Below are 8,943 nucleotides of genomic sequence, written 5' to 3'. Positions count from 1 at the left end.
TGGTTCACCTTCTGGCTGTCTGTCTTCTAAGAAGATCAATACTAGTTTCATGCCTGTTGAGTACCTGTAGATACTTTTCCACTGCAGGAACAAATAGGCCATTTATTACCAGAAGTTCTTTAAAGGAGCTCTTTCAGGGCTGTTTTTGGGAGAACATCTACCGACTGTTGTAGCACTGAAAACTGTGAGGAGAGCACTGACACACTGACACAAGTCCACAGCAACACAAAGACTCTCAGAACAAAGAGGCAAGATGTGGAAAACTAAAGTGAAAATATCTGTTGGATTATTAGGGTGTGGATTAAGAAACATTGATGTATCCTGCTTGTTTTTATGTTAATGTGAACGCACAGCCTTGCATTCCTGCAGGCTATTTTAGGGCAGCATACAGTTTTGTGCATGTTTACACTGCTGGAACTTCACCACCTTATTCTGAGAATATTTCTGAACACACAGACCAGGGCTTGATTTGGATTGGTTAATCTCATCGTCTCTGTTTCATTGTGGTTAACCCCCCCCGCAGTGAAAACATGCCTATATGATGCCAAGGCCTTTTTATATGATTTATTTTCATAATATCTGCTTAACACCTCTGAGGAACATGCTATTTTGTGCAACATAGTTTATTATGCAGCAGCTTGGCTTAATATTTAAAGATATTAGAGAAATGTTAATCTTCTTATGTCAGAAAGAAGTGCAGAGTTTTAATTTAACATCCAAAAATATGAAGCTGCTGTCCCAGACAAGAATCCCCCTGTCACATTAAAACCTTCTTTCTGTCAGTTTGTGCTTAGTTCTTGCATATTATTAAATTATTGTGTTAAGTTAATTACCACAGAGCAAATATGTCAAAATGAGACAACTGAGCTGGACTGTTGGGCCCAGTAACCGTCCCCTGGCGGATAAATCGGCCGTGTTGCATCTTTTGTGGGTTTTCTCAATAATAATAATACACTATTAAAGTGTTACAGCAGACTTCAGTAGAAGAAGGTTGGTGCTGAAAAATAATAAAAGCCTGTAATGGAAACGGTTCACTGCTGTGGCTGAAATACAACAGGACAATGAGACGGTGGCAACACAACAGATTGTCTCAGTGATGCTTCACATCTAAAAGGACTTCTTCCACGACTTGCAGAGGATCTTGTGGAAGGCGTGTCTAAAGTCCCGGTTGAAGATGGTGTAAATGGCCGGGTTGAGGGAGCTGTTACAGTAGCCAATCCAGAAGAAGAATTTAAAGAGCGGGTCAGGGATCTTACAGGAGTCTCTGCACACACCATACAGGCTGTAGCTAAAGAAGAAGGGGAACCAACACACCACAAACACCCCCATGACCACAGCCAGGACGAATGTAAACCTCTTCTCTCTGGCCTGAGAGACCTTTTTTCTGGCTATGGAGCTCCGGCGACGTTTCCTCCTGGAGGCGAACAGGTCAATGGATTTGTTACTGACCCTGGAGATGCGAGTGGAGAGGGAGCTTTTCTTTTGGCCAGCCCTCTTGGCTCTCTGAGAGTCCTGCTGCTGCTGCGGTTTCTGACCTTTGCCCTCTGAGGAGCTCTCCTCCATGTCAGCATCCTCAGTCTGCTGGCCGATGGTGACGGTGCGTTGGCTGGGTGTGGGCGGACAGTCACCATTCTCCCTCTCTCCGTGAAAAGGGGTGGCTTTGCTCAGTCCATTCTCAGTTTGTGTAACACCATCTGGCCGCGGGTTCTTTCCCGACATGCTTCTGGTTCTGGTTTTGGCCACCTGGTATATTCTGATGTACACCAGGATCATAATTAAGCAGGGAGCAAAGAAGGACGCGATGCTGGAGGAAGAATGTACCAAGTGTCATCATTCAGCTCGCACTGGGGCTGAGAGCTCATATCATTGTTGCTTTCAATAGAAATGAGCGGCGGGAGGAGATGAAGGCAGATGAGCCACACGATCAGGATGATGCACTTGACGCGTTTAGGAGTCCGCTTCAGGTTGTACTCTACAGCCTGCGTAACGGACCAGTACCGGTCCAGGCTTATTGCGCACAGATGCACAATAGACGAGGTACAGAACAAAACATCCAAAGCGAGATAAATACCGCACCAAACTTTTCCAAAATACCAGTAGCCCATAAGTTCATTCGCCAGAGAAAACGGCATCACTAAAGTGGCGACCAGGATGTCCGCGGTGGCCAGAGACACCAGGAAAAGGTTTTGGGGTGCTTTCAGCGCTCTGCTCGTCAACACAGCAATAACCACCAGAATATTTCCAACAACGGTAAAGAGAATGAGAAACTTACAAGAGCAGCAATGCCTGCTATCGCTGCTAAAGAATATCCACTGTCCAGGCTCCAGGAGGAATTCAAGTGGACCACCGTGAACACGTCCACTCCGCTGGCGTTAAACGAATCCATCCCGGCTTGTGTGCGCTTTACGCATATATCCAAGACTGGGTGAGTGTTGGCATGGATTCACATAAAGCTCCTCAAACGACAGGAGAGTCCACAAAAACAACGTCCGCGGCTAATTTACAAATCTGACGACATGGATACGCGCGCGCACACAGAGGGTCCCCACCTTGGAGCCTGTTGATCAGGTGCATGTCAGGATAACTTACAAAACAACACTAAACTAAACCCATACACCTGGTTAGAGCCTCATCATGAGCCCCCTGTTTGTCAGGAGTTGAGTGGCGTCCAGCCGCAGCTCTCCCTCCTCCTTCAGCATGGTGCGCTCTCGCTCCTAATGATGCCCCATGTGTTGTTCTCATAAACCCCCCCACTGCTGCCCCGCCCCCGGCACACAGCGGCATTTTTTTTATGTTGTGGGAATATGATCAGGCTGCCCAGATAATCTGAATTTCCAATTTATGACATTTCAGTTTTTACTCTGCAACTCCAAAGTAAGGTTAAAAAGTCATGGATTCTTAAGAGAAGCGCGACTATTCATGTGCCAAAATAACATAAAAAAACTAGAGGTCAGTCACAATAAAGTGCTACTGAAAGCTGTTCAAGGGAAGTCTGTAACCATAACGCAATCTCTCTCTCTCTCTCTCTCTCTCTCTCTGTGTGTGGCAGCAGATCATAAAAGAGGAGAGTAGTGAGTCGAATGATTTCTGAGCTCATCAGACACACACAAGCTGTGTAAATCAAGTGTAGATGATGGATTGGGTTCCTTACACATCTTCACACCCACATTTTCAGGCACACACACACACAGAGAGAGACGGCAGGGCTGAGTCATCTCAAACATCTGGCAGTACAGTTGGAAGATGAACAGCATGTGTTTCTACTGTGTTAACATGGTTGAAAATGACACCTCAGATGTGTCCAGTGCTTTAACGTCCTCTATTATGCTGGCACAAGCCCAGGTCAATACTGTTTAGTCATAAATATTGATGCAATATAAGAAATGTGAGTTTTACAGCTCACCTTTACCAAAATATCATAAAAGTGTCTGAAATTCACACTATAAACTGTATTCTAGTGCACCGAGTGGTCAATATCGGCAGCAACATTTCCTATAAAAATCAGCAATATGTACATGCACGAACAGTTGCAGCAGTCCTCAACATAAAGATCGTGTCACAAAAGGACTTCAGTGTAGAAGCTGCGTATTGTATTTGTTAGATACCTTAAGAAGCCATCGAATAAAGGGAGGTGCGATGGTTTAAGTCAAGGCTGCACAGAGGTTTCAGGCTAAACATGGTTTTTAAAAATCAGAGTGCAGAACATACAGTTAGCCTTACAGTGGCTTTTGATGCAGGATTATGAGGAAATATGTGCTTCAGATTCTCTCACCACAGAATTTAATGCAAACTATTGTCATCTGTTATGTAACCACAGTAGAAAGAACCTGTATCAGTCTATGTTACCTATAATTATAGTTAATTGCTGATCTCTGTGTAAAGCTCCACTGTGGAACGGTTGTCACAGTAATGACACAAACTAGTGCATATGTACATACTTGTATTTTCACTTTCAGTACACAAGGCATGCATGCAGTACACACTATGACACCACAATATGGCGGCTTGAACGTCACATGGTTGGTGCCATATTTATTTGATGGTATGTAACGACATGACATTTGTGTTCTGCTGTTGTTTAAACGTTGTCTCATGCTGTGTAGCAGCCTAGTTGTGTGACATGTTTTCCTCTGTGCAAAGGATTGTGTGGAATATGTGGTAAGCTACCGCTGCTTGTCCTCCCTAAGATTCCCATTTACTTCATGATAATAAAAAAAACATGGTGAAGATAAACAGTTTGATTGGTTGGTATTGATACATCATCCAGCTTTTTACAGCTCAGCAGGGCATTGGTGTCTGTCGCAGAGGGAGGTGAGAGCATGACTCACTGTCTTAGCTCATCCTGGTAGCACCTTGTCCAGGGAGTTGAACCCGTGACCTTTTAGTCGCTGTCACCTTCCTCAAACAGCTTTCACACAAGCCTGAGTTCACTCCCACAAATTGTCATATCAGTGCAAAGACTTATCTTCACTGCCTAACCTGCAGACAGATCCCAGCCTGACATTTTGCTTCCTGTAAGGATCCACTCACGCTGTCAGTGTCCGTATGAATATTACACACTTCACCTATGTTGTTGTGTTTATTTCTAAATTATTGATTGGAAGCTGTGTATCTATCTTGTGAAATACCCATCACACCGGGCCTTAAAAACAGCTGCACATTCTAGGTTTTATTTTGAAGCCACATGACGCACACCATTTACTCAGAAGATTACAGTGTGTTATTATGTGGAAATGGTGCTGCGGAGGAGGAGGAGGAGGAGGTGGAGGAGGGGTCGTCAGGTAGCAGTGACCTGCAGGGTTTAAGATGTGTAGAGGTGGACAGGAGATGAGATGAGATGAGATGACAGATGTCAAAGACGATTCATGTTTGTCTAAAGTACTCTGTGATGATGGGTGGTGAGGTGGAGGTGGTGGGGTTCTCTTTGCTTTCAGCTGCTGCTCTTATTGTTCATAACAGTCAGTGTGTATCACCAGAAACATTAGCATTTCTCTGAAAGCTCTGACTCAAAGTCTGAGAGCAGAAATTGTTGAAAAGAAAAACTAGCACTTAATCCTGCAATAGAGCTAGCAATTTGATATTTACAGCCTGAGTGATCCACAGCAACACCGTGTTGATGTTAACGCACAAGTCCCCCCTTCCACAAGCAGCATTTCTGCTTCCATATGTCGTTCAGTTTATTGTCCAGGGAGCAGACAGTGGAGAGGACAATGTACTTCTGACCAGAATAACTAACTCCCAGCTCTAAGGCAATTTGGTATTCTAGTACACTGAAATACAGCAGAAAATGAACGTATGCAAGTGCAATTTTTGTAATTACAGAACATTTAATACACTTTTAATGAAGTATAATTTCATAAACTATACCAAAAATGTGTTAATAATAAACTTGAATTAGTGCTTTTGCCTTAAATGACCACAAGCATATTCAGTTTAACAATAAGTGCACTAAAATGCAACTTTTGTGTTGCATAATTTACATTCTTTTTTAGTATATTTTTACATTAAATGCAAAAGATCCATTCAATTCAGAAATCCTGATTTAATATACGATTCTACAGCCATATTGGCGAATCGCAGAACATGCCGCTTGTGTAAATCTGACATAAACCAGCCTTTTAAAAACATTTATAATCAGTGGAAACATTCAGCTGCATTAATGATGCTGTAAATGTTGAAATGAAGTAACACGCTGAATAATGCTGCTGAGTAACTCCTCTCAGGCTGCCCCTCTGAATTGTTATTTTACTGCTGAAAATTTACTGGTTCAATTAGTCGCTGGCCTCACACGCGTCATTGCTCTTATTAAGTGCACTACAACTCTTCTTCATTGGATTTCCATCAGCAGCCTGACATCGGAGGCTTTCACTGAGAGGGAGGTGCATGGATTTTTGGCTGTCTCTTAGATTGTAACTGACGGCAGACACAATGAGCAGATAGAGTCGTGTCACTTCGAAGCATGTGTGAAGAGCATCTTTTAGTGAACACCAAGAAGATTACAGGCTGACACCAAAGCAGAAAAATCTGTCGCACCTGCAGGACAGGAGATAAAAAAATGTATATTTGGAGAGCATTAACACATCTGATGCACTGATCACTGTCTGTGTGCTTAAACCCACCTCCAGACTGCTTAAAAGTAAAAGAGCAGAAGAAGAAGATTATTAATTCAGTAAAAAAGTTTCAAACCGACACATGTTTGAATTCAATGACTTCCTCCAGCAAACATATATCTCACACACCACAGTCTTTCTAAGGAACTTTACTTATTTATCACCGTACGCATCCATAAGTCAGAGCAGACTGTGAGTACAGTGCGCCATCCTTCAGTAATGAACCCAGTCGTAATGATCAACGAGCCGCCTGCCTGCCAGCATATAAAACTAATAAGTAATGAGCAATTTAATGCATCATTGGAGTGTATTCAGCATTGCTCTGTACTTTGAAGGGCATTTAATGAGACCGGTGCCAGTTATGGGTCGCTGATGATCCAGAATTGCGTTGGTCCCCCCCCCCCCCCCCCCAAGTGTCCAGTCTCATGCGTGTTCCAAGGCACAGGATCTAATGATCTGAAAATAACTAGTGGGATATAGTTTTTAGTGATTAAATTGATTTCAAACTTTGTAAAGTCCACCAAGTTGAACTTTAAGCAGTTTTTTCTCATATTGTTTTAGGCTGTGTGTGCACTTCTTATAAATATGAGGTGTATATGTCCAGTGTTGCTGCCTGCAGGGCTGAGAGATGAAGCCATGTGGATGCGATGATGTCAACATGGTGAGTCAGAACCTGTGGGGGTCATCATGGGCCATAGTTAAATACAGTCTGTCTGTAATATGGAAGGAGGTTGGGGTGGATGAATGGGTGGAGAAAATATTAAACATTCAAACAGATTATTGTTTTAAAACCACAACACTGTTTTATCGTCACTACCTTTCGAACATTTCTCGCCTACCATCATGACAAGTTCCAACCCTAACCTGCGACTACTTCACACAACCACAAGAGGGGGCATAGCTACACATACGTCACTCCTCTTCAATCTTGTTGAATCTATTCAAGTGACTACTGCTGTTTGTTTGCTTGGCTGATCTGTGGCACAAAGTTTGTGCTGTATAACCTGAGTAAGAGGTACTTTAAAGTACTTTACGTTTCTTCTCATTCACCCATTCACACACACCAAGCTGCGGATAGTATCTAAAAGTGTAGCAACTCTTGGAAGCAGGGAACTAAAAACAGATCATACATCACCCAAATGTGTGGCCGTAATGTTTTGGAGGACACTTACATTTTCAGCGGCTTCATTATGACAGTAGCTTGTTTTCAATTTTATTTTTATTCCTAGTAAGAATGAGGAGGTCAATATCTTCCCATTGTCCATCACGGTCCTCTGGCAGAGGGCCAGCACTACATAAAATGAACAGTGCCCTCATTAGAAGTGGAATGACAGTGCAGTCATGTCTCAGAGTGCCTGCAGCCAGCCTGCCTGACGCAGCGTCAGTCATCACACGTCATCTCCAAAGATTGATAACTTAACAGAGAGCATTCATCATCATCCATCATGTCCGCATGGCTGATGTTAGACAGCTTCAGTGGATATAATTTCACAAGCTAACGGCGCTAATTTCGAATTTGCAAATGTTTAATCACATCCATAAAGTAACAGTCACTTAGTTTGATGGAACTTTTTTTATATCATAACATAGCATTTAGCATATAGCATTAAGGTTTTAGTTTAATGACCTAAGTTTTGTTTTGTTTTGGGTGGAGATGGGGGCTATACTCCACATATAACATCCATCTTTATAGTGCTTATTATGCCAGTTTAAGCTAATTGCTCAAACATTTGTCCGTGATTTGCATTGGTTCCTTGTGTTGTCCCTTTATAGTAAAAATAAAAAGCAAAGAAGTGAAAGCCTGAGTTAATAATTCTTGATGTTTCATCCTCAGCCAGCCCTCCTACCATAAACATGTCATGGCTGACCAATAGTGAGAAAGTATTCTGTAAATTATAGTGTGGAGTCTTTGAACACAAAGATGAATTTTGGCTTTTTTTTTCTGGAATTTCTATGAACCCAATAATATAATCCATTTGCATAACAAGGAACATGAATAAGTCTGTGTGTGAACACTGAATGCAACCTCAGCCACTGAACCCATGTCTGACAGCTCTCTGCTTTGTTATGATAAATTATAAATCATATTTGTTTGAGGATGTGCAGATGGGTGTCAATGGGTTTCTTGTTGGGATGTACATTAGTTAATAGCTGTTTTTTTCTCCCCGTCTCCTCCCATTGTGTTCAAGTGGAGCAGTTCAAGCCAGTTGAGTTTTGATAAATTAGTTTTTGTACTTTTCTCTGATTCAAAAGACGGCCGTGATTATCAGTGTATTATTCATGTCTATTCTAATTCAATCAAACAGATACAAACTGACCTTTTCACAGCGTGAGTCATGATGTATGAGTAACACAGCGTATGAAGGAGCTTTGGGGGCACCTCAGGCGTCAGTGTTTAGTAACAGCGCCTCACTTTCATGTCCCTACATTCTGTATTTCCTCTGTATCATTTCTTCCTATAATCACTGACCTTCACAGATCAACTTAATACAGTGTGATGAAAACAAGGCACGGAGTGATGCTAAAAGAGGTCTCAAAGCAATGAATAAAACACAATATTATCATTTCTTTTTGCCCTTATATCTGCCAACAAGCAGCACTGAGTGAATGATCAGGTGCAGATAGTGTGTTTTTATATATATCTTAGAGGGACAGTTGCCATATGTGCTGTCGACTTTACCGTCATGACCTTCTGAAACGTTCATGTCTGTCATCTTAGGCTATTGCACAGCATGGGAGCCAAGGCTAACAAGTGCTTCTTGAAAAGCTGTCTTTGTGTGATGAGATATCAATGTGGGTTCTTCAGAGAACAATGAAAATGGATATATATATA

The 8,943-nt window shown here is 42.2% G+C and overlaps 1 pseudogene; it reads right to left on the bottom strand.

Moving 5' to 3' along the window:
* Positions 1-1,107: 1,107 nt before the first annotated feature.
* On the bottom strand, positions 1,108-2,386 carry LOC114450956 (alpha-2 adrenergic receptor-like; annotated as a pseudogene).
* Positions 2,387-8,943: the final 6,557 nt, after the last annotated feature.

Source organism: Parambassis ranga, chromosome 18, assembly GCF_900634625.1.
Source record: "Parambassis ranga chromosome 18, fParRan2.1, whole genome shotgun sequence".
NCBI classification, from domain to species: Eukaryota; Metazoa; Chordata; class Actinopteri; family Ambassidae; genus Parambassis; species Parambassis ranga.
Note: the sequence above shows the minus strand (reverse complement) of the source record. Positions and strands in the feature narration are given on the sequence as shown.